The sequence below is a fragment of the Apus apus genome, chromosome 5 (assembly GCF_020740795.1).
Source record: "Apus apus isolate bApuApu2 chromosome 5, bApuApu2.pri.cur, whole genome shotgun sequence".
Classification (NCBI taxonomy): Eukaryota; Metazoa; Chordata; class Aves; order Apodiformes; family Apodidae; genus Apus; species Apus apus.
In genome coordinates, this window is record NC_067286.1 from 21,290,585 (window position 1) to 21,318,317 (window position 27,733).

Here is a 27,733-nt window from a genome sequence, read left to right on the forward strand (position 1 = left end):
GGAGAATCACCTCTCTACTTCTGCTGGTCACACTATTTCTAATACAAGCCAGGATGCCATTGGCTTTCTTGGCCACCTGGGCACACTGCTGGCTCATATTCAGATACTTGTCAGTTAGAACCCCTAGGTCATTTTCTGCCAGACACTTTCCAGCCACACTTCCCCTGTAGTGTTGCATGGGGTTGTTGTGGCCCAAGTGCAGGACCTGGCACTTAGCCCTGTTGAAGCCCATACCATTAACATAAGCCCAACAATCCAATCTATCCAATCTCTCTGTAGAGCCTCCCTATCCTCATGCAGATCAACACTTCTGCCTAGCTTGGTGTCATCTGCAAACTTACTGAAAATACACTCTTATGTCCTTATCAAGAACATCAATAAAGATGTTAAACAGAAACAGTCCCAACACTGAGCCCTGAGGAACACCACTTGTGACCAGCTGCCAGCTGGACTTGACTCCATTGACCACCCGTCTTTGGGCCCGACAGTCCAGCCAGTGCTTGATCCAACAGATCGTATGCTCATCCAGGCCATGAGCAGCCAGTTTTTTCATGAGAGTTCCATGGGGAACAGTGTCAAATGCTTTTTGGAGGTCCAGAGAGACAATATCCACAGCCTTTCCCTCGTCCAATAGTTGGGTCATCAGGTCATAGAAGGAGATCAGGTTCATCAGGTCGGACGTGCCTTTCACAAATCCATGCTGACTGGGCCTGATCCCCTATCTATCCTCTATATGTCTTCTAATAACACTCAAGATTATCTGCTCCATGACCCTGCCTGGTACCAAGGTCAGACTAACAGGTCTATAGTTTCCCGGATCCTCCTTTCTGCCGTTCTTGTAGTTGGGTGTTACATTTCCTACCCCCCAGTTCATTGGAACCTCCTCAGTCAGCCAGGACTTCAGGTAAATAATCATCTCCCATCTGCAAATGTGAAGATGACAACATATTATTGTCTGTCACAAGGAATATAAGCTAAAAATGTGAGAAAAGTTTTTCTTAAAATCAGACAATAAAGTACCAAATAAACAGCAAGCAAGACATGGGGTATTTCAACAGTGTTCTTATTATTGGTCACTTCTTGCTTTTGAACCCTTTGCCATATTTAGTTTGTATCCTGTAGAAAGAAATCTCACCTTCATTCCATTAGTACATTGTTCTTTATTAATTTATTTTAGTGCTCCTTGATTTCGCTTTTGAGAGCCATTAGTTCAATTCTAGCCTCTTCTGGTTAAGTTAGTAAAGCACTCAAAAGATTAAAACAGTATGTATAATTGCTAAGTAGTATATTATTAGAGAAAATTTATTATCGTCTAAAACTGTTTCAGTTGTTTATAAACAGGTTGTTTCATTTCAGTAGTAAGCAATGTGTCAAATAACAAGAACTATCATGGCAGCTAGAAGTGCTGACACCGATCAAAATATTGGCATCAGCAGCTGAGCAAGCACTACACATTTGCGTACATCTCTTGCATTTTGGTGATGATCTTTGTGTGAATTGCAGGTGACCTACAGAACTTCAGTGTGAACACAGTTTCTCTTTGGAATGTGCTTTAAAAGAGAGTAGTTTACAACTGTCAGATCCTAATAATTTATATAAGAATGAAATTTACTGGAATTTTGGAATATGTATAGAGGTTCATTTTTTAAAAAAGCGAAAGATAATACTGAAATTTTGACAACTTCGTCAACATTGCAGGTAAAGCCAGTTCAGTAAAATAAGGAAATTATCATTGCTAAACAGCTCAATTTCTGTGTTAGAACTATACTCCAAAATCATAATGTCATGACAGTGAAGGCTGATTGGGTGACCTTAAAGGAAAATATTTCATTACCATTTGGTCCTGCAAAAGAAACCCTTTTATGCTCAATACTATATTTTTTTTACATTTTGAATAATTTCTGTGATGAGGATGGATGTTAAGATCTTAATTCTTCAGTAACAGGTGTTTAAACAGGTGCTAAATTAAGCAAGACCTACTTGTCTTTTCGTGCCCCAGTAAATCAAAGGAAATAATACTTGGAATATAATCCTTAGCTGATATGAGGATACCTCTACTGCTGATTATAAAAACTCAAAACAATCAGATTAACACTGCTTGTAAGCGGTTAAATAAATTAATTAATTTACAAATAATGAGTTGCCTGCTCACTCCTACAAGAGTGATTACATCTCTTCCTTCACTTTCAGACTAAACTCTCAAAACTCTCTCAATAACCTATGTAACCTAAGTTTTAACTTGGCATCTCTCAAGAGTTTCACTGAAAACTGTTATTGCCATTGCCTGCAAACTCCTTTTCATAGTCTTTTACCACCAACAGAAGCAGTAGTTACAGCTATACAATCCTAGAATCACAGAATGGTATGAGTTGGAAGAGACCTTAAAAACCATCTAGTTCCAAACCCCCTGCTCAGCAGTGACACCTCCCGCTAGACCAGATAGCTCAAAGCCCTGTCCAACCTGCCCTAGAACACTTCCAGGGAGAGCATCCTACGCATCCCTAGGCAACCTGTTCCTGTGTCTCACCACCCCCACACTAAATAATTGCTTCCTAATGGCTACCCTAAATGTAGCCTCTCTTGGTACCTCTCCAGTAGGTAGGCCCCCTTTCAGGTACTGGAAGGCTGCTATAAATTCTCCCTGGAGCATTCTCTTCCCCAGGTTGAACATACCCAACACTCTCAGCCTGTCTCCATAGGTGAGGTGCTCTAGCCCTCTGATCATTTTTATGTCCCTCCTCTGGACTCAACCCAGGAGCTCCATGACCTTCTTCTGTTGGGGACCCCAGAACGGGAAACAGAATTTGAGGTGGGGTATCATGAGAGCAGAGTAGAGGGGAAGAATCACCACCCTTGACCTGCTAGCCATGCTTCTTTTGATGCAGCCCAGGACATGATTGGCTTTCTGGACTGCAAGCCCACATTGCTGGCTCATGTAGAGCTACTCACCAACCAGCATCCCCAAATCCTTTCCTCAGGGCTGTTCTCAATCCTTTTTCTGTCCAGCCTCTATTCGTGTTTGGGATTGCTCCACTCCAGGTGCACGATCTTGCAGTTGGCCTTGTTGAACATCATGCATTTTGCATGGACCAAACTTTCAAGCTTTTTTGTTTCTGAGTTTGTCCAGGAGCTCCTTGTTCATCCATGTAGGCCTCCTGATGTTTGTGTCTGACTTCCTCTTTTTTAAGATGCAGTGCTCCTGAGCTTGGAGGAATCACAGTATCACAGAATCACAGAATGTTAGGGGTTGGAAAGGACGTCCAAAGATCATTGAGTCCAACCCCCCTGACAGAGCAGGGCCAAAAACTAGGGCAGATCTCTCAGAAAGGCATCCAGACAGGTCTTGAAAGTCTCCAGAGAAGGAGACTCTTTCTGGGAGGCCCGTTCCAGTGCTCTGTAACCCTCACAATAAAGTTTTTCCTCACTTCGATGTAGAACTTCCTGAGTTCAAGTTTGAATCTGTTGCCACTCATCCTATCACAGGGCACAAGTGAAAAGAGCTTGTCCCTGCCTTCTTGATGCCCAGGTCCCATTTAGATGTATTTATAGACATTAATTAGATCCCCCCTCAGTTTTCTCTCTAGACTGAAAAGCCCCAGGTCTCTTAGCCTTTCTTCGTAAGGCAGCTGTTTCAGTTCCTTAAGCATCCTTGTAGCACTCCATGGGACTCTCTCAGGCAGATCCCTGTCCCTCTTGAACTGGGGAGCCCAGAACTGGACACAATACTCCAAGTGAGGTCTCACCAGGGCCAAGTAGAGGAGGACAAGAATCTCCCTCAATTCCCTGGACACATTCCTCCTAATGTACCCCAAGATACCATTGACCTTCTTGGCCACAAGGGCACATTGTGTCCCATGGATAACTTGTACTCTACAAGGACTCCAAGGTCATTCTTTACGGAGCTGATCTCTAGCAGATCACCTCCTAACCTGTACTGGTGCATTTTGTTGTTCCTTCCCAGGTGCAGTACTCTGCATGTGCTCTTGTTGAATCTCATTAGGGTCCTCTTTGCCCAGCTCTCCAGCCTGTCCAAATCTTGCTGAATGGCTGCACAGCCTTCAGGTGAATCAGCCAATCCTCCCAGCTTGGTGTCATCAGCAAACTTGCTGAGAAGACACTCTGTCCCGTCATCAAGATCATTGATAAAGATGTTGAACAGGACTGGACCCAGCACTGATCCCTGGGGGACTCCACTAGTTACAAGTCTCCAGCTGGACTCTGCACCATTGACCACCACTCTTTGGGCTCTATTGTATAACCGGTTCTTAATCCATCTCACTATCCATTCTTTTATCCCACATATCCTGAGCTTGCTCATGAGGATGTTATGGGAGACTGTATGAAAAGCCTTGCTGAGGTCAAGGTAGACTACATGCACTGGTCTCCCTGCATCTATCCATTTAGTCACAACATCATAGAAGGCTGTCAGATTAGTCAACCATTATTTCCCCTTGGTAAATCTATGCTCACTACTGATAACCTTCTCTTCCATATGCTTAGAGATTACCTCCAAAATGAGCCACTCCATCATTTTTCCAGGGATGGAGGTGAGGCTGACTGGTCTGTGCTTTTCTGGATCTTCCTTCTTGCCCATTTTGAAGGCTGGAGTGACACTGGCCTTTCCAGTCCTCAGGCACCTCTCCTGCTTGCTGTCATCTTTCAAAAATGATGGAGAGTGGTAGGGTAATAACATCAGCCAGCTCTCTCAACACTCTTGGGTGCATCCCATAAGGGCCCATGGACTAGTGTACAATCAATTTGCATAACTGATCTCTGACTCACTCTTCATTGACTAGTGGAGAGTCTTCCCTCCTCCAGGCTTCCCCTCCTATATCCAGGGTCTGAAGTTCATAAGGACTGGTCTTACTAAAGACTGAAGCAAAGCAGGTATTCAGCAACTCTGCCTTCTCTGCATCCTGTTACCAGGGCTCCCACCTCATTCAGCAGCAGGCCCACAGTTTTCCTATTCTTCCTTTTACTATTGATATACTTGAAGAAGCTCTTCTTGTTCTCTTTTACTTCCTTCGTCAGTTTAAGTTCTAGAGAGGGCTTTGGTCCTATAGTTCTCCCAAGTGACAAGACTCTTCTTCCACAAACTGTACATTTCTTTCTTCCATGAGACTTTCTTCAGAAGATCCTTGCTTATCCATGCTTATCCATTTACCACCTCTGCCTGTTTTTTTACTCGAAGGAATGCACTTATCTTGAGCTTGGAGGAAGTGGTATTTAAAAATTGACCAGCTTTCCTGGGCTCCCTTTCCTTCCAGAATCTTAGCCCAATGGGATTCCTGCAAGTAGATCTCTGAAGAGTCCAAAGTTAGCGCTGGGCAAGTCCGGGGTTGTAATCCTACTTATTGCCCTGCTTCTTCCTTGTAAAACACTGAACTCCACCATGGTCATGGTCACTGTTGCCAAGGTTATTGCCAGCCTTAATGTCCCCAACCAGACTTTCTTTATTCATTAATAGAAGGTCCAGCAACCTCCTCATTGATCCCTCCACTACCTAAATTAGAAAGTTATCATCGATGCACTGCAAGAGCCTCTTGGATGGAACCTGCTTTGCTGTGTGGGCTTTCCAGCAAATATCAGGCTGATTCAAGTCACCCATAAGTACTAAGAAGTGTGATCTGGCTACTTGCAGTTGACTGTATAAGACCTCATCAACATCTTTTTCTTGGGTTGCTGGTCTGCAGTAGACACCTAGAACAGTTTCACCTTCAATTGCATGGCCCCTAATTCTTACCCACAAGCTTTCATCATGTCCTACCTCCCTCCCTGGATAGAACCCAATATTGAACTCAACATTCCAGTCATGGGAGCTGTCCCACCCTGTTTCAGTGATTGCAATTATAACATGGCCATTCAACCTAACACAGATCTCCAAGTCCTCCTGCTTATTCCCCATGCTCCATGCATTGGTATATAAGCATTTCAGAGAGGCAGACAAACAATTAGTTTTCACTTTTGGTATCTGACCATTCCCAGTCATTTCCCTCATTGGCAACCTATTAGTGAGTCCTGTGTTTTTGTTGTCATATTTATGTCCATTTCCTACCTCAAACGGGACAGCAGACAGAAGACCATCCTTAGGCTTATCGCTAGTGATCCTGATTTTATCCCCATCCTCCTTCAAGCCTAGTTTAAAGCCCTTTCAATGAGCCTCACCAGCTCCTCTGCAAGAATCCTTTTCCCCCTTGGAAACAGATGTATTCCATCTGTCACCTGCAGACCCAGAGTCATAAAAACTTCCCTGTGACAGAAGAACCCAGTTTTGACAGTGGCACCAGCCCCTGAACTACACATTGATTAGGTGTGGTTTTCATCTTCTTTCAGTATTTTTCCCTTCCACTTGAGGAACTGATGAAAACACCACCTGCACACCTGAGCCTTCAACCAGTTGCCCCATTGCCTGGAAGCCCTATTGAATAGCCCTTCAACTTCTCTCTGAAATCTCATCACTACCAACCTGGATGACAGAGGGCTGTACCAGATCAGAGAGTTTCCTTTTAACATCTCTAATCTGAGCCTCAGGGAGGCAGCAGACTTCTCTGTGGGATGGTTCTGGTCGACAAATGGCCCCTTCTGTTCCCCTCAGAAGAGAGTCACCCACCACAATTACCCTCCTTTTCTTCTTAGTTGAAGAAGTCTTAAGGCATGGGGGTGAGTGACAAGCCCTGGGTGACTCACTGGATGAATCTTCCTCTCTCAGGGCAGTTGCCTGGCCCTGAAGTTCCAAAGCCCTACACCTATTTTTCAAGGGCAACTGGCAAGTTGATTCTTGACTATTGACCAGCTTTCTTGGGCTCTACTCCCCTCCAGGATGTTATCCCATGGTACTCTTCTACCAAGCAGGTCCCTGAAGAGGCTAAAGTCTGCTCTCCTGAAGCCCAAGGTAGCAAGTTTGCTGTTTGCACTACTCACTGCCTTTAAGTATCTTCAAGTCCACTACTTCATGGTCACTGCAGCCAAGGCTGCCTTTGAGCTTTACTTTCCACACCAGCCCCTCCTTGTTGGTTAGAACAAGGTCTAGCATAGCATCTCTCCTTGTTGACTTCTCTTTCACTTGGAGAAGGACGTGATCATCAACGCACTCCAGGAACCTCCTGGATTGCCTATGGCTTGCTGTATTTTCCTTACAACAATATTGGGGTGGCTGAAATCCCCCATGAGTACCAGAGCTTGTGAATATGAGGCTACTCCTATCTGTCTGAAATGGGCCTTATTCTCTCAGTCTTCCTAGGCAGGTGGCTTGTAGCAGATACCCACTATGAAGTCCCATGTCTCTGCCATCCCTGCAATCCTAATCCATTAACTCTCAGTCAGCTTCCCATCAACCTCCAGGTGGAGATCCATGCACTCCAGGTGGTCCTTGACCTAGAGGACAACACCCCCTCCTTTTCCCCCCTGCCTGTCCTTCCTAAAGAGTCTGTATCCTTCCATTCCAAAACTCCAGTCCTAGGAATCATCACACCATGCCTGTGTGATGCTAATAAGATCATAGCTCTGCAGGGACACGTACTTTTCTAACTCCTTTTTTAGTTCCCTGTGCTTTGTGTGTTTGTATAGAGACATTGAATTTGGGCCTTCAATAAAGCTGACTTACTGTCTGGATTGGCTGGGTTCCCTCTGAGATGCTCTTCAGGTGATCTCCTGCTGACCTGTGATCCCTCACCAGGCTCTCGGCATATGTTACTGGCATTAGTTTCAAGCTGGTAGGAGCAGGATGGATTGAGGTTCCCCTCCCTCTGCAACTATCCCCTACGCCCACTAAGTTTCTGTTAGACTGCTTGTTAACAGGCATTTTTACAGTTGCTTGGCAGGCAAGAAGGCAAGATAACACATGACCAGCAAGACCCTGAAAAGTCTGAATCATTAATTATCCCAAGAGATCCACATAAAAACTTTAGTTTCACATTTCAAGTTTGAAATACCTCTATATATTCTTCCTAATACTTTTTTCCCCTGTAAATGTGGCTGAATTTCACAAAGTGCTTTAGTAATACAACACAATGTTTTTAAGCTCTGTCCCTTCGTGGCTTCCTAGGCTCCTTAGCTTATCTATAGATGAGTAAACCTGATATATTTACAATATAAATTGGTAGAATGTTTTTTAAACATGAAATTTAGGAGCCACATGGTTTAAAAATACACACTGCTGAATAATCAACATGATTTCTTAAAGGGAAAGAGGTCACAAAAATCTTGTGAAATTCATTGATAGAGTTAATTGGCATATCAACAAGAGACATTTAACTGGTGTAGTCTACTTTCGTTTTCAGAAAATATTTGGCCAAGTTTTTCAGGAAAAGCTTCTTAAAGATATCAAGCAGTCATAGAATAAGAAGGAACAATTTCACTTTGATAAAGGAATCTGTAACAAAACCAAAATATGGTAAAAGCACACAATCAGCCTTTCAAGTCACAGAACCCATGTGGTTTTCTGCATTGGTATCTGTTTTTTCTCACATAATCACAAATTAATCAGAAAAGGAGATGAAACGAGGGGGTGTTAAAAGTTATTCATGGTAACAAATAAATTATTACAAGGAAGAAAGATTATGGTCAGCAACAAAAGAGTTCACAAAACTGAGATAACTTGTTAATTAAAGGGCAGACAAAAATAAATACAAATAAATGTTAAGAGATGCATATAGAGAAAAGTATATCCTTATTTTACTCATAGGAAAGGGAGCTAAATTGATTATTACTGTTTGTGATTGAGATTTGGATTTCTAATAGTGAGTTCTAGGAAGTGTCAAGTTAATTATGAATAGTTATTGAGAAAATAAATAGAACTGAACAAGTATTCAAGATTCAGATGTACCATACTTACTCAGTTCTGGTCTTCTATTTAAAAAATAACATTATTAAATTGAAAATATGCAGAGAAGGCTGGTAGTGATGTTCAAATATATGGTATGGCTTTTGAATGATGAAAAAATAAGTAATTTCATAGTTTTCAATCTGGAAAAGAGAAAGGTGGGCACGGAATAAAATGAAGGTCTGTATAATTGGCAGTGACATGGAAAAAGAAAATAGGAGTCTTCCCCAAAAGAAAAAGTAGAAAGCATAAAATAAAACTAACATAAGGTTCAATATGAATGAAAATACTCTTTGATACAGTACCTTTTTAATCTCTGGAATAGTTTATCAGTGAATGTTTTGACTGCTGAAGCCCTTCAGAAGTTTAAAAACATGACTGGAAGGAAAAACATCCATCAGAAACTATTAAATACAGAATACTACTAAATTCAGGAAGTCACTGAACCTCCAGTTGCTGAAGAACTGCTGAATATTGCAGGGTAGTAGACAGTAACGTCCATTTCTCTAATTCTTACAGTCTCATAACAGAACACACAGTGGTTAGCTTCTAAACGAGGCACAAGAATAAATGTTTAACTTCTTGCCCCAGAAAGCATGTAAGCATACTTAGTATGGCACAGAGGGAGATGCCAGAGGGAATTTTCAAAAGCAGATTTTTAATAGCTCATGGAATTTTAGTAACAGAAAAATGAGTGCTGAGGCACTTCCAAGGGCCACATAGCAGCTAAACTGAGAACTGATCACTGTCTCCTGTCTCAGGTTTAGGTTTTTGTAAGCACAACTCAGAATATTGCATTCATAGATTATTTTAAGATAATAAATTGCTAGAGTATGGAAGGTATCAAAGCAAATATTTTAATCTACTTATACTCAATTTAAGCTCTACGGTAGTAGAATGTGCCTCTTTCCCCACCTAACCCCAGTCACATGTAAGTGTTTCCAAAACAATGTAAGGATTAGGAAAAAAAGTATTTTTAATTGTTTAAAAGTTGCTGAAATTCTTACTTTGTTTATGCACTCCTTTTTTGGTAAATATTCAGTAAAATATATAGTAGCACAGTCATTAGCAGCTTCATTGCTCTGTAATCCTTTAATAAATGTCCACTATAAATCTTAGCAGCACATTATACACTTGCCAAATCCTATTATATAGTGGCTGAGTAGATTTAAAGTCCAAAGATGTTATGTTGATAGCATCACTTTTCTGGTTATAAACAAAAATAAAGAATGTGAAATTCATTATGCAGCTCTTCATGTTTTCCAAGTCTCACAAAACAAAGCTCTGACTAGACTGTACTGTAAGCAGCATGATTATACAAGTATTGTTAGAAGCAGATGAAGAACTTGGAAATGTGTATTGTTCAAGGGCTGCTTTTCAGTTAATTTTCCCCAGGACTTGTTCACATATCTAAATAAAAAAGAATACTAAGGACTTATCTGAGGAAATTTACCTTCATAGTTAGACTGGTATGATTACATTGATGTAATTACTTGTCTAGATTTATTTTCAAACTTAATTAATTTCTATTTTTTAGCTATAGCAGTGTTATATTAGTTATATAGGTTACAGTTTAGATTAATAAATAACCCATGCAGGCAGACTATTAAAACATAACCAGAACCTGTGTTTGTTTTCTTTTGAACCAGGAAGCTGAGATTCAACATCTGATATTCTATCATCAGAAGTGATAGACAAACATGACAAATGCCATATTTATATTATAGCAGAAGGTTAGTCTTCGAAGAATAGCTAGCTATGTCGGTCTGTACTTCTATGTATTATCTCTATGTAACTATACATCATCTGAAAGAGAGATCATGTTGACATACATAATTTGAGTCTAATACTTACACTTTGGCCTGTGGTCCTAGCCTTACCTTGTTGAGATTAGGGCACAATTTGTGCATTGGAGGAGAGATGAAGGGCACTATACTCCTAGTCAGAGACCTTATCCTCCTTTCTAGTATAAACAGCCAGATCAATGTAAGCACAAATGGCTTAGTTTAAAATTACTGACCCCAAAGGGAAACAGGAGAAAAAGTGCTTATACAGGTGACTTTGGTACCATGACCTGACAGCCAGGGCAACACATTTGTATGTGAACATTTTGCCGCTTCCCTTTACCCATAGTTTAACCTGACTTGTTTGATTTTTTTCTGGAGCAGAAAAGAAGTGACACAGTACCACTTCAGTTCACTCCTGCAAAGACCAGACTCATGTCTCAGTCTTTCTCTGACCCAAGCACTACATATGTAAGAAGTACAATGAGACAGGATTAGTGCACTGACCGTGCAAACAGCGAAAAATTGAGGCACATACCCAGTCTCAACTCAGTCTGAACATGCAGACTAGATGTATACAGATGCTGTGTGCCAAATCTGTCATCTTGCCTTGACCTTTGGAAAATCTAAAGTGATTTATCAGTTAGAACAAAAAATACATATTTTTTTGTTTCTGCTTTGCAACACAGCAGCTTCAGATGAATTCTGCCTTGAGATCTTGCTTTAATTCAGACTGGAAATTCAAGTTAACAGTACAAGGAAGGAATGTCCTTGTTTGAGATTACCAGGATAACGATTGCCTATATTCATACTAACTTGAGACTGCACTAGCTGCTGCCAGCCTGTTTATGTGGTAGTTACAATTGGGGGTGATGGGAAACAGAACAGCTGTGCCTATGAAGAGGTGAGGATGAATCAGGTTACCCAAACAGACTAATCACAGTATTCCTGGTGCTCAGTATAAAATGGCTCCTAAGAGAACCCTCTACTTGCTTCTGTGGCTGGTATACTGACTAGATGGGGATTTGTGTATCTGTGATCTCTCTCTGTTTTGCTGGTGTTCTCACATCCTGTTTCCTTGCTGGCGAAGAACATTATTCACTGAGACAGGTTGCCTTCTCCTGCCTCCCTCAGTTGCACTGGCTTGGCTGCTCCAAGGCTGTTGTGGACTGTCACCAGGACCCTGGATTCAGGCACCCCCATGTGCTGCTGTGTCCAGTTCTGACTTTTCTAGTTGGGAAGTAATTACTGACTGAGAATTGTGGGTTCAATATTTGTCTGTTCACTTATACCCTTGAATATATTTACATATTTGTATATATTTGTGTATGTAATTCACAATATTTATCATAAGTATTTCATTAAACCTATCCCAGTTGGTTTGCTTTTTCCAACCTTAAAGTCTCTCTCCCTCATTCTCCTTTTATCTTCCCATGGGAGGGTAGTGGGGCAAGGGGGATAACAGAGCATCTGTCATCTGGTTATTGGTTAAAATTGTGGCAGGAGGGAAAATAACTCAAGGAAGTAATTTTTTTTATTTATTTTTTTTAAATCTCTATTACTTCCTTATCACAGTTCTAAACCTTAACTCTCTTAGTGGAAAGCCTGGCTTTCAACAAAATGTGGATTACCTTACCTTTTTCAAAGACTTCCTCTGCTGTGTCACCCTATACTATGATATCACTGATGTACTGAAGATGTTCCAGAGCTCCACGCTGTCTCCAGTGCAGTCTGAATCCATCCATGGCAGATAGCTGGGCTGTGATTCTACCCCTGGGACAGGTGATTCCAGATGTACTGGATGCCTCCATGGGTGAAAGCAAACTGGGTTCTACACTGCTGCTAAGAGAATGGAGAAAAATGTGTTAGCAGCATCGATCATAGCATGCCATTTTGCTGCCTTTTTACTCCAGTTCATACTGAAGTTTCAGCAAATCAGGCACAGCTGTGCTCATTGGGGATTTTACCTCATTCAAGACACCCACAGTAGTCTACCCACAGTTGATCTTCCTTCTCCATCAGCCTACTGAGCTCACAGCACCTTTTGCTGGAGACCAGAGCAGCCATCTTCTGGGAGAATTGATCTCATCCAGTGATTTCACCCTGTAGCTCAAGTAGTTGAGCCCAAGGTAGCAGTAGGTTGTTTATCCCATCTTCTCATATATTCTCCACAGTCATGCTGATAGCGTCAGATGTTGGCTCGTGACATGTTCCATTTTACTAGGACTGGTCTCATAGCAGGTCATCTTTTCATAATGGCAGAAACATGGGTTCAGGCAGAGGAAGAGTTCGACTTTTCTGTTGTCTTGTCCAGTCTATTCACTATCTCCACAATAATGTTTTCTACACTTGTGACAATGGGAGAATGGAGAGACACTGTCCTCATATTGGCATACCTTACTATCTACTCCATTTATTGTTGGTGTATCAGTATCAAGCCTCCCCAGACCATTGTTGACAGCATGTGGGAGTACGTTGATAGTGCATTACTTCCATAATAAGGGTGAGTGGCAGGGCATCTCACTGGGGTCAACATTCACTCATCAGTTACCATTAATCACATCTTTCACAATCAGTCCTCTCAGGAATTTTATAATTGACTCATGGTCTCAGAATGGCTATAAGCAATTTTAGTCCTGATATTCTCAAACCAGGACACCTCTCCAGCTTATTTCTACCAAGATTATTATTTAGAGCATCTTCTGCATTTCCTAATGGGAAAGATGCTCAATAATCCCTTAGTGGCCATGTAAAGCACTAGTTTTGGAAAAAGGAATCTCCACCATTACTATCCATATGCCTGTTTTGGCACTGGCATTCTCAGATCTCAATGTTCTTTATATCATCACAAATGCATTTTATTCATTTTAATTGAACCAGTATGACACCACAGAATTTGATGCTTCAGAGCACTGACAAAAAAACTTGTTGGTGCTAATGGATGGCAAGTTTATTGGTTGCTCTCCACTGGCTTAAGCAGTGGGCCTGCTGTCCCTCAATTCCATGTCTAGCCTGTGATTCCTTCCTTTATTCTACGTAGTCATTTCTTCTGCCATAAACACAACGCTCTATCCGTCTATCTATGTTGTTCTCTGCTAATCCCTCTGCCCAAGTCCTAGTACTTTGAGGAAACCCATTCTAAGTAAAATGAGCACAAACCTCACAGCAAAACTTAAGGGATTTCTGTGACTTCTGAAATAGCATTCTTTTGTAATTTTCTTTCTGAATGAGGTGATGTTCTGATGCAATATAAAAGTTTGGCATTTCTATTTGCCCATGGATCTGGCTAGAGGAAAAACATTGCTACAAAAATACACATTCAGGAGTAACAATTTATTTATCAGTTTATTCACTCATTTAAAAGAGCAAACAATTGTGTAACTGTTTGCATTTCAGACACAATGAAAATGAAACGTGCTGGGTTGTTTTGTTGTTGCTTTTAGAAAGTGGTAAATTATTCTCAGTGATAATACACAAAAATGTAACATTACAAGTAGCAGTCTGTCACCTGATGGAATATGAGTGGAAGATAGTGAAATACTTTCCAGTGAGTTTGAAAGTCTTCTGCTCCACCCAAAAGACAGGTCAGATTCAAAGTACCAAAGATCCAGAATGATAAAACACACAAACACAACATGCTGACATTCCCCACCATACACAAACTAGAAACTGACATAATGATGCTTAAACAAGACATTTCAATTTTGAAGAGGCCATTAAAATCTGTGCAAGCATGAAGCACAAAGAAATGATGCGAATGGAAAAGAAATTAAAAAGGCTAACTGATTTAATTGAAACCCATTTGACTAACTCATCTTGTAACTCGTTTCACAGTAACAGTGATGGTTCAGATGAGGAAGAACAAACACGTGACTCTATGACTCATAATACTGCTGTGTTGTCCCTTCAACAGATATTGGAGTGGTTGAACTCCCCCATGAGGACAGGGCTTGTGACCATGAAGCTGCTCCTTCTATAGATGGCTTCGTCTATAGATGGCCTCATTCTCTTGGTCTTCCTGGTCAGGTGGCCTGAAGCAGAGACCCATGCATGTCTGTAGTGTAACTCCATGCAACATGTACTTCAGGGTTATCCTGGAAGTAATCTATTTGGCTAAGATGTAAAATTGACTGTGTATAATAATTTCCCTTAATAGACGATATTTTTCTACCATTTTCATAAGAGAGCAAGTGAGTTTTTTTAAAGACAATACCAGAAACCAAATGGAGCCTGCATGTGCTGTTCCCAATGTAATAGCTGTAAATTCATTTGAGGAGTGTGTTTCCTATTTCTCTGCTATGCAGAGTAGCAAACTTTAGTCTACAAGTAACTGCCTTTAAGTATGGAAGTAACAGCATGGTATGTATACCCAAGGATATATTTACAGTGACAAATAAAGCAGGGCCAGGCACTATTTGCCAACCCTAAGTCCAAGTGGCACAGACCATATCTATGCTTGACAGAAGTTGGCCCTGGGTCTGCTGTGGCTTTAAGTTACAGTTAGTCCTATTTTACACTTCTAGTCTACTAAGTGTAGCAATATAACAGTGCTGGTTTTTAATAGGGTTAACTTAAGGGTAAGCACTGCTTGCCACTCGTGATAGGAAGACTTATATTGTTAGTTGGAGAAAAAATTCCAATAACACTGAATACAAATGTAAGGAAATTAATCAAAACACGAGCAAAACTTGTGGTAGTCCAGTTCATACTGCCTATTCAGAATGCTTTGTTCTCTGAGCCATAAAAAGGTATTGCACCATTTCACACACAGAAAAGCTAAACAGGGAAGACACTAATAAACAGTGAGGAGAAAACATCCAAGTACTGTGCCTCAGCCTTCCTTAAATTTTTTATACATATGTAGATACATCTTGCTTGGCTAAAACAAATTAATGTTCCTGGAACTAGATTGCAGCACAATTTTTAAATATAGAGACAGATCTCAAACCATAAGAATATTTTGTAGAAATCTCCCAAAATTGTACTTTTGTTCTTAATTATGCTGTTTCTCAATTACAAGAATGTAAGTTACATAGGAATTTCTTTTCTGGAGTTTTGCAATTCTGTGATCCCTATCTGGTCTATAACCAGAAGGTGAGATTCTTTGTTGCAAACTGTAAGGTTGCAGAGTTGTAATACTCAAAGATGAGGCAGCTGAAAGAAGCTTAAAGTCAATGAGTGCAATTGTTCATCTCAAAGAACATTTTTACTATAGCTAGGTATCTGGGAAGACAACAGAAAAGTGGTGGCTAATAGCAGGAAAAAAAAAACAACATGGGAAAGAGTAAAAGTAGCTATTAGTACACAGTTCCAACAAGTTAATTTGTGATTATGCAACACAGCCTTTCTGATAAAAATGTTCTCAGTGTCCATACTTTTACCAGCTGCTGCATATATTGTTACTTGGACTATAATAGTCAGGAAAGGTCATTCTGCCTTGACAAAACTTTGTACTTATTGTGCAACTTGTGTAAATGGGTGGAGAAACTCAGATGTCGGATGTCATGCCAAGGTGCATTCCCTGCTGCAGCCTAGCCCTGCTTTGGCTGGTGACCAGCTGCATGTCCCACCTGAAGCAATTTTCAGTTCTTACTTAAGCCCCCAGTCCTTTAAACCTTTTAAGAGCTAAGGATGTAACTATTGCAGGATCAGGACCTTTGAGCATTTGGGTATGAAGTGAAAATGAATGCAACATCAATAAACTCCAAAGCACAGCAAAACAGTAAAGGTACAAGGTAGCCCAGAAACCCAAGACTGTTACCACTAGGATGTTATCTAGTGAGGAGGAATCCAGGCATCACTGTCACAGGAAGGCTGCAATAAATTACAACTTTGTTCTGAAGTTAATTAATTTAATGAATTTAATTAATTTCAAAGTGAGTAAGGGAGTTAAGGCCCGTATTCAAACAGGGAGACAGTATTTAAATTTAGCTATCATTATCAGGCCCATATTCAGCAAATATCAGGACTTTTCATTTGGTGAGGCCACTCAGTGCTTCTTAGACTCCTGTTTCCTGTGGGGAAATGACTCATAATTTTCAGACAGGATAACAAGTGATAAATATAGGACTTCAGTATTTAGGAAGCAGAGGGGACTATAGAAGTGCTCTCAGTGGAAGCTTATAGAATTGGTTAGGTTCAGAACCACATGTAATGGCAGATCCTGCTTTTTTCAGATTATCAATATATCAAGTCCCATTCCTGAAAGACAACCACCTGATACATAACTACATACTTTTAATAGATGTATTTCTTACTGGCACAGTCAACAGCTCTGCAGGTAGGATTAAACTGAATAAGCAATGCAAACTATATTAAATGTAGGAAAGAGAAAAAATATAGAGAAATTAAAAAGCAGGATAAAAGTCATGTGATAAGAAGGTGCATTTTTATATTCTTTCACTGTCACCACTTTAATTCTATGTTTTTCGTCTTAGACATAAAAGAGTAGATAACCATATTGATTTCTTAATGCTGGAATCAAACTCAAATTATTTTTTTCCCAGTACCGCTTCAAATTTTCTACTACTGTCTTTAAATTAAAATGTAGTATGATAGAATTTGCATATAAAAAGCCTGCTTGGTATTAATTAGCAGCAAAACAAAACAAAAAATTGAAGCTGTACAAAACATGCAGCTATATAGTATATTAACAATCAATACAGGTCAGTGACTGAAGGAGAGCTGTCATTCCAAAATCAAGTAATGTTTATGCATTAATTTCCTTCACTTTCTCCATTGCATAAATTATGATTAAAAGTATAGGAAAAACAGCAACAACATCAATATAATCATCATCATCATCACCTGACATTTTATTGAAAAGAAGTTTGGGACTAATGGTTTATGTAATTAGATTTTGGTGTTAGTTTGTTACAGATTTTCTGTGAAAACTGTACAACTTTAAGATAATTATGTGGATGTCGTGGTTTGACTCAGGATCTGCAATTAAACCAGCATCAATATCGGTCTTGATTCACCCCCCCTCCCAGCCAGGTAGGGAAAGGAAAGAGAATAAAGGAGGGAAACTTTCCAGATTGGAAACTAATCTAGACAATTTAAATTAAATACTAATGATAAAAGAAAATATGTACAATTATATACAAGTATGTGCAGGAATGTGCAAAACCTTATTGCCTCCCCCCACTCACAGCAACTCCCAGGGCATCTCCTGAGCTGGGAGCAGTTCTGAAATGTCCCAAACAGCTGCTGGAGAGAGCAACAGAGGAGACAGAGACAGGAGCTGAGGGGAGAGTGATGAGGGTCAGGAAAGCACAAGCCTGGGGATCAACAGTGATGGATAGATGGAGTCCTCTCCAGAAGCCAGCCATGAACGAAAGAGAAAGGAAGAAGAAAAAAGAAGGGGCTTTACTTCTGTGATCCCTGACCTTGTATGGAGCTTACATAAATATATGGAGTGGAATACTTTTGACAATTTTGTTGTCCCTCTTGTCCACTTCTTGCTCTGGGAGGGTTGTACATACGACTCTTCTGCTCCTTTAGCATCTGAGGCCAGAGATTCAACAGAGCAAAGTATCCTTGATGTCTCAGCAGTAACATAAACATTCCAGCATGATCAGTCCACTAGGTGGAAAACTTGCTGTTAGTTAAAAGAGAGGTCACTGAAGATAAAAAATCAGTAAAGAGAAAATTGGCTTAATCCTAGCTCAAACCAGGACAGTGGAATAATTGAAATAACAGTGATTCTCTGTCTCATGCAGCATCTTAAATATCCAGTGTTTTAATGTCTATGAAGCATTTAAAGATGTCTGAGAAAAAAATATTTTCTAAAGGCAGAGTGTTCTTGATACTCAAGCACAACGTCATAGATATGGGACAGATTTTCAAGTACCATACAGTAATACTGAAGGTATCTAAGCATTAAAGCAATACAAATTTAGGCCCTGAAATCTGCTTGCTTACTGTTTATTTCTTTACTGACTTATAAGCATTTGTGTAAATGATGTTATCTCTGGATGAAATTTTGGGAACAGTTTTTTGTCATTTCAGTCTTTCAAAGTTCAAATGCACTCATCTGCTTATACACGTGGCATCTGTTATTTCTTCAGGAAATGCCACAATCAACTTACAGTGTTTTCACCATCTAGTCTCAGAGTAGAATTACAATTTAATCAGTCCTGTTCAATTATTACCATTAATAAAAATATCATTATTATATTATACACAATTGAAATAACAATAACAATAATAATAATTCCTGATAATATTTCTAAAATGCAGTGGTGGTTAAAAGATCACATTGTAAGAGCTGATTGAATTTCACTCATACAAACAGATTATAAATGTTCCTGCTCGATGTGTGTCACCGTTTGACTCAGGGTCGACAACAATGCTCTCGATCCCTTCCCCCTCCCACCCAGCTCGGGAAGGAGAGAGAGAAAAAGAGAGGGACTTTGCTGGATTGAAAACTAAACCACACAGTTTTAATTAAACACTAATGATAAAAGAAAATATATACAATTATATACAAATGTGTTCAGGAAATGTACAAAGCCCCTATTGCCCTGCCCCACCCCCAGCAACTCCCCCAGCACTCTTCTTAGCTGCAAACAGTCCCAAAAAGTTCCAGACTGCTGCCGAAGAGGGTCAGGAGATGCACAGCCTAGGGGTTGATGGTGATGGATGGACAGAATCCTCCCCAGACGCAGGCCGTGGAGCGAAGAGAAGGGAAGAAGAAGCAGGAAGGAAGTTGTCCTCTGTGATCTCTGACCTTCCTCTGAGCTTACGTAGATACATGGAATGGAATATCTCTGGCCAGTTTTGCTGTCTGTCTAATTCAGCCTCCTACGGGGGATCATAGATCTCCCCGTAGTGTCTGAGCTGGTAGAGTAAAGGTGTGACCTTGAAGACCTAGCAGTTAGAAACTGTTATAAGTCTTAGTTGAAATGCTCTGGTACAGATATTTTTCAGATTGAACTGGTAAGAATATTTACTGGAAATGTTAATAACTCCCTCTTCAGAGTAATTAAAACATATGAATATTTCTTTCTTAATTTTTTAACTCAAAATCTCATCTTGTTACACATTCACAGATTGAAAATTAACAAATGATCCACACATTTTATTTATCATTAATCTAAAATCAACTTAAATTGTTTTCATTTCTTTTGACTGTGTCGTATGTACAGCATATTTTATCTATATTTTTAGATGCTTAAATGTGTAGAACAAGCAGCACAAAGGAAAAAGCATATGAGGTTGCCAAAAGCTATCAGGACTTGATATTTTAAAACAATGATGTCTGCAAAAAATAACACATAGGACCATATGTAGGTCTGTTCATGAGCAAAAGCTGAAACCTATCATAAGCCAAGTTATTTTAATGAGGTTTTAATGGGATAGAAGGCTTAAAAGAAGATAGAAGAGAGAAGCTGGTGGAGAAAGTCTGTTATTTGGTAAGGTGAAAACATACCACGTGTAGAATCTTTAAATATACGGTGTCACTTTTTCCTGATTTGAACTTCAGACAGCATAGTGACCTTAAATCATTTTAGTAACATGAAGAACTTCAGTTAAGAAAAGATCTGAGAAATCGAAACTCAGTTGGTCTCCCTAGGCTTTACTCTCATTACCAACAATTTCAGAAAGACAACCAAGATCAAAATCCCAGGAGGGAGCAATTATTTTTCCTTTGAAAATTTCTATGAATACGTAGTCTGAGTTTCTGTCTTTGGAATATTAACTCAGCTTCCTTTAGGAGGAAGGCACAGAGTGAGTGCACCAGTAAATGGAAATGAGCCTCTTTACTCAAGAGTACTTGTTCTAAGTTGTGGTCATGTGAGAACTGGAGGCAACTTATCAACTTTAGTCAAAGTGAGAGGAAGGGGAAGTACCACACTCTCAGCCTGACAGCAACCATCTTACAGGTAGAAATAATTTATGAATTATAGCTAATATCGTATGTTCCACTCTCTTATTTCATATCACTCCTGGTATTATAAATCCACACTGATAATAATTTTTTTTCCTAAGACACAACTTTGAAAGGCTACACTAGGAATAGTATTTGAGAATAATTATTATTTAAGTATAAAAATTATCTATAAGATTTATAAATAAATACTTGTAGGTTGTTTTCAAATTGGGGTACATAAAATTACAGTTAATTTATAAATGTCAGTTTACAATAGCCACTACAAATAATTCATTTTAAAAAATCACATTAAAATACACCATACTGGTGCAGAAGCCCTAGCAGACAGAAATATATATGAAATTGGGGGGGGGGTGGAAGAAAAAAAAAGAGAAGACACAGCTTTTAAAAAGCTTTTATTTTAAAAAGAGAAGACAGAACTAGCTATTAGTGGGTGTTACGGTATCAGGGTAGTCATGTTGATCAGTGAGTAAAGATCTTCTCCTCATCTGCTCAGATACTATTTGGTATATGATGCTTATGAAATTACGCATGATATTTCTGCCAGCTCAAAAATATTTGTTCATGTTAAACATGATTTCCAAGGTTATTAAAGAAATTAATAGGGTTTTATCATTTACTGTAAGGACTGATGCCTTCAACAAAACTGAAAAAGAGACAACTAGGGTATGAATTGCATATATTCCTTATCTGTAACTTTTGGACATTATTTCTGTTGCTTTTCATTCTGCTGAGTTTTACAATTTTTTTTTTTTTCAGTTCTTTCCCTGCTACTGGTTTCATTTGATTGGTGTCAATGTATTTTTTTCCTGAGTACTGCATGCCTGTACTGAAATGATAACTTCAGGGTTTTTTCATAATTACTTTAAAGATGTGCAAAACTAGATGTTGGTAAGTACTTTGATGAAGCTGATCAGACATTAAGATGTCCTGTCCTTTCCTCTACCTACTGTCATATCTGTTTATATTTAATACTTTTATTAATTTCTTTCCAAGATTAAAAGCTTTGAATTTGTTATTGTGTACAACACACTCAAATATCTTCTTTGGGGTCACTGGAAAGGATTAGTTTTACAACTAAACTAAAACTAACATTAGTTTTACAACTAAAAGTAAAGCAGATTCTACATATTATGCAGGAGAATAGAGTGATGAAAGTAAATGCACAACAACTGTCAGTCCCTTTGATTCACAGAATCACAGAATGGTAGATGTCCCTTCCAGACCTCTGGAGCAGATGGCACATGTTCACATCCAGAATGTTTTTTTTATGTCTATAGAGGAGTCTCTACAACTTCTCTAGGCAGCCTGTTCCTGTGCTGTGTCACTCTCAGAATAAAAAAGTTTTTCCTCATGGGCAGGTGCAACTTCATGTGTTTCAGTTTATGCCCATTGGCCCTTTTCATATCACTGGGCACCACTGAGAAGAGTCTTTCCCCGTCATCCTGATATCCACCCTGTAGATATTTATAAGCAGTAATAAGATCTCTGCTCAGTCTTCTCCAGGCTAAACAGACCCAGATCTCTCAGCCTTTCCTCATTCTTACTCCAATAGTTCCATGTCTTTCTTTAACTGGGGAGCCCAGAACTGGATACAGTACTCCAGATGCAGCCTAACTAGTGCAGAGTAGAGGAGGAGGATTACATTTTTCAGCCTATTTGCCACGCTCTTCCTGATCCACCGCAGGATGCCATTGACCGCCTTAGCCACAAGGGCACGTTGCTGATTCATGTTTACCAGGACTCCCAGAGCTGTTTTGCAGCACATCAGCCCCTAACCTGTAGTGTTGCATGGGGTTATTCCTCCCCAGAATTGGACCCTATATTTGCCCTTGTTGAATTTCATGAGGTTCTTCTCTGCCTAAGTCTCCAGCCTATCCAGGTCCTGCTGGATGGCAACAGCCTTCTGGTGGATCAGCCACTCCCCCCATTTTGGTACCATCAGATAATTGATGAATATTTTGAACAGGATAGGACCCAGTACTCTTTGGAGTTCAAATAAAGTTAGAATCCTAAATTAAAAGCTAAAAATAGGTTAAAAGATGCAAAGTTTTCTTTAGCAGGCAGCTTTCAACTGCTAGTGAACATGCCTTTGTGTATTTGTGGTAGTCTGATTTACAGTGAGGGCTATGAAACCACAGGTTTTGAAGGCAGAAGAACACATTTAAAGGCTAAGTCTGGTATGTCCTTACTATGTTGCACTACTCATGTCTATAGTATGGAAATTTTCACGGAGTAATTCTTGGACAGACTTCAGTATTTGAATGATCCTTATACTTGCATGACTTGCTGAACTGTGTCACAAAGCCTTACATGGAGTTATGCTAGAAATGAAGTTGTAGAAAAACTATGTTACAGCTGTGCCTTTTGTCCTGGTTTAAACCAGGATGAAGTCAATTTTACTTTTTCCTTTAGAGAACTCTTAACTAGCAGCAAGTTTTCCAGCTAGTGGGTGGATAATGCTGGAATGTTTATGTATAGCCAAGAGATCAGGGATGCTTTGCTCTGCATATTTGCTGATAATTGGCAATTCACTTCTATGCTATTTCCCTTCAGTTCTCTTTTAGGTATTGGTATTCGTCTTCTGTATTTGAACTTAAGCTTTAATTTTAAGCCACATTGTCCTGATTTGAGCCAGGATGAAGCCAATTTTCCTTTTACTGATTTTTTTTCCTTCAGTAAGCTTTCTTTTAACTATTCACAGAGCCTTCCAACTAAGACTGATAACAGTGGAATGTTTTTCTAACTCTTGGATCTTCAAGGTCACATCTTTACTCTGCTGGCTCAGACACTACGGGGAGATCTATGAACCCTCCCAACTCCACCCCTTAGGAGGCTGAATTAGACAGACAGCAAAATTGGCCAGAGATATTCCATGTATCTACGTAAGCTAAGAGGAAGGTCAGAGATCACGGAAGACAACTTCTTTCCTTCCTCTTCTTCCCTTTCTCTTCTGTCCATGGCCTGCATCTGGGGAGGACTCTGTCCATCCACCACCTTCGACCCCCAGGCTTGAGCTCTCCTGACCCTCATCACTCTCCACTTTCTCCAGCAGCTCCGGAATTCCTCGGGACTGCTCACAGCTAAGGAGAGTGCTGTGGGAGTTGCTGGGGGTGGGGGGAGGCAAGAGGCTTTTGCACATATCTGAACACATTTGTATGTAATTGTATATATTTTCTTTTATCATTAGTGTTTAATTAAAACTGTGTAGTTTAGTTTTCAATCCAGCAAAGTCTCTTTTTCTGTCTCTCCTTCCTCAGCTGGGTGGGAGGGGGAGGGGATCGAGAGCATTGTTGTTGAACCTGAGTCAAGTGGTGACACAGAGAGAAACCAGAATATAGGTTTCTTGGCTGATCCATGAGCATTTCACCCACACAGCTTCTTCTCTCTTCCAGAAAAGAAAGAAAGTACTCTCAATACAAGAGTTTGTTAGTGGAATTAGCAACTGACTTACAAACCACAATTAAATCCCATATCCCAGGGAAATTAGTATTTAGGAAATAAGATCCCTTTTGGTGTTTCCTTCTCTTAGTGACTGCAATTTTCATGATTCTTATGTTTATGTATCTACTGCAGCATGTGGCTTCATTATTATGATGGTGTACTGAAAAGTAGTCGATATAGTACTTAATAATGTGAAATACTTTCATAGACGTAATTTTTGAGGTATCAGATATTACTGTTGTCTTTAAAAATATAATACATTTCTTGTTCTTACTGTTTGAACATCAATATGTACAATGTATCGCCAAGGTAACTCATAAAGGAAATCTGAACATATATGCACTATGCATGATTCAGATCAGACTCCAGTGAAGCACTAATAATGAACTACAGCAGCTATCAAAGATGCTATGTAAATGTTGTGATTTTCAATAACATGAAGTATCTTATGCAACAGATAACCTATAACCCAAAAAGTCCCTTTGTTTTGATACGGTCCCAGCATATACAGTTCTTATTTTCCAGAGAATCATCTATCACAAAGTGAAATTCATGTTTGTGTAGACAGGCAAAGGCCAATGAACTACTTAATTATAATTTACTTACACCTCTAATTTAGAATTTAACTGGAATGTAAACATTGTGTTGGTCTTCTTCTGGTTCCAAGAACAATTTTAAGTCTCGCTTGCACTTTTAACTGTTTAGTAAGTGTACAGAAAGATTTTTCATGTAATTTGAACTGTTGAAGACAGCAATTCAGAAGACCAAAATAAGTTTTTGTTCAGTACCCTGCCAATGCTGCCACTGTGAACATCAACAAGCAAGAATTATCAGTGCCAGAGCCCCCAGTGGATTCAGTCCAGGGCTCCAGATTCCAAATCAGGCTGTTGTTGAGTCTTTGCTAGTCTATAAATCATTTACTGAAGTAAAGCCAGTCAAAACAGAATACCATTTGTGTGCACATGAAGGTCTGGCTGCTTCTGCCAAGAGTGACTCATGTTTAAGGGGAACAAAGAAAAACAGGGCTCAAAATGGATATTTAAGGTCTGATTTTTTGTTGCTTGTAGCTTGTACCAGCGCTTCTACCTGTGCAAAAGTGCTCAGAAATTTTAATGCTTGCTTACATTGAAGTAAAAGACAACTGAAATTGTTAAGGAATGGAAGCTCAGGTTCACAGAATATGCTCTGTATATAGAAAAGACTGTATAAAAGTATTAGGATATGTAGATGAGCTAAGAAAGAATGCTTTTAATTATATTTACTGTATTTCATTGAAGAAAAAAAAAGGTTTTACAAATTGACTTGTACATTCATTGATTTTCCTAGCTGCTGTTCTAACAGAAAGATAAAGAACAGAACTGAACTGTTTTTTGTGATCCATGCATGTTGGTAAATGCAACTGCTGTGCTGTCTATTATACATAGTACTGTAGTGGGCAAAGATATCTCACAGAATTAGAGTAATATTTGTCATACCAGCTGTACATGCATAACAAAGATACAGCCTCTCCATATATGAAGGCTTACCATTTAATTCTTCATCACCATGGAAAAGTCAATCACTTGCATTGCTTTATTATACCCTCTCAGTGACTCTCTTATTGGAATGCAAATGATTTCTCAGGTTCAGCTGAAACGGCTTCCCTGCAGCACAAAATAATCAGAAAAAGTATTTTTTTTTTTTTTTTCCCCATAGAGTAACTGGACTACTCATGTAATCTGCATTAGTTTAATTCAATGTCTTAGCTTCTGACATCACCTTTCACTTTCTCATATAGACAAGAAACTACAGTTGAGAAACAAACAGATGGAGGACCCCCCCATATAAAATGGTCAGCACAACAGTTTATGGTTACAGCAAATCCAGATCTTGATTCAGAGTCTTCACATTCAATGAGATTTCCATAGTTTGCTACAGCAGCAGGATGAATAGGTATGGGTCCAGGAAAAGCAGGTCTTCCTTGACCAACCTGATTTCCTTCCGTGACCAGGTGACCAGTCTAGTGGATGATGGAAAGCCTGGTGGATCATGGCATGAACAGGTGTACTCCACTAGGTAAAAAACTCTGGATGGCTGAGCCCAGAGAGTTGCAGTGAACAGAGTTAAATTGAGTAGGTGGCCGGTGACCAGTGGTGTCCCCCAGGGCTCAGTTTTGGGGCTGGTCTTGTTCAGTATCTTTATCAATGACCTAGATGATTGAGCAGTAAGTTTGCAGATGACACCAAACTGAGCTGGCATGCTGATCTGCTCAAGGGTAGGAAGGCTCTGTGGAGGGATCTTGACAGGCTGGGTTGATGGGCCAAGGCAAATTGGATTGTTTAACAATTGGGTCCTGCACTTGGATCACAACAAGCCCATGGAATACTACGGGCTTGGGGAAGATTGGCTGGAAAAATGCCCAGCAGAAAAGGACCTGGAGGTGCTGGTTTACAGATGGCTAAACATGAGCCAGCAGTGTGCCCAAGTGGCCAAGAAGGCAAACAGCATCCTGGCATGCATCGGGAATAGCATAGCCAGCACAAATACGACACTAATAGTGCCTCTTTACTTCGCATCACTGAGGCCGCAACTCAAGTACTGTGTTCAGTTTTCAGCCACTCACTACAAGAAGGACATTGAGGTGGGTGTTGGCCTCTTTCCCAAGTAAATAACAATAGGACAAGAGGAATTGGCCTAAAGCTGGGCCAGGGGAGGTTTAGATGAGATATTAGGAAGAATTTCTTTACTGAAAGAGTAGTCAGGCACTGGAACAGGCAGCTCAGGGAGGTGATTGTGTCACCATCCCTGAAGGTATTAAAAAAACGGGTAGACATGGCAATGCAGGACATGCTGTAGTGGGCACAGTGGTTTTTTTCTGCATTAACGGTGTGACTCAGTGATCTCAGAGGCCTTTTCCAACTGTGACATTTCTGTGATTCTGTGAATTCCTGCTGCCTACTCTTGCCAGTAATTTGAATGCTAAATGATAATTTACTTGTATCAAAGTTCCTGTGTGTTGGAATATGAGTACAGAACCTTCTGAATAACAGGGAAAAGGATTAGATATTTAAGTCTCCACTCAAACTGAGTGTTATACTACAATTCTAGTGTCATACTACAATCTTAGTATGATTTATTTGGTCCAGTGATTCCTCTGCAATACTACATATTAGAGTAAGCTTGTGTTTCACTTACCTCATTTAAACTCATCCTTACTCTTGGAAAACCACTGTAGACATGTCCCTGAGGACACTATATGCATGCTTCCATTTCTGTGAGAAATTCAAAATAGTACCTAGTGTTGAAATTTATCATAATTTCTTACTAAGTAAAAACTTGAGGGGAGGCAAAAAAATATTATAGACTTTGGGTCTTCCTGGCAATTGGCCTTTCAGGATACAAAAAAAGATGATAATAACAATTCAAAGTAAGTCTTGATGTTACATGAAAGATCAGTATTCATCTCATCAGCCAAGGCCCTTCCTAGAATGTCAATGTTTAAGGCTCTTTGTTAGGTTCTGTAAAGCTAAACTGTGTTTTGACATGTGTATGTGAGAATGAATTTAATGCCTACTAGAGAATAACTGGTAAGAATATCTTGATTGAGCTGACAAAGAGAAGATTAACAATTTTCCATGCAATATTCTTTGACAATAAAAACTTCTTGATACCCTGAAATACTCCTGATAATCCAGTCCTGAACTCCACTGCTCAATCCCTACAGTTCTTCCTCATGATCTAAGTCATGTGACTATCTAAATAGGCATACTCTTCTGGCAGGCAGTTGTGGAGGTCACTGAACCCAGGAGG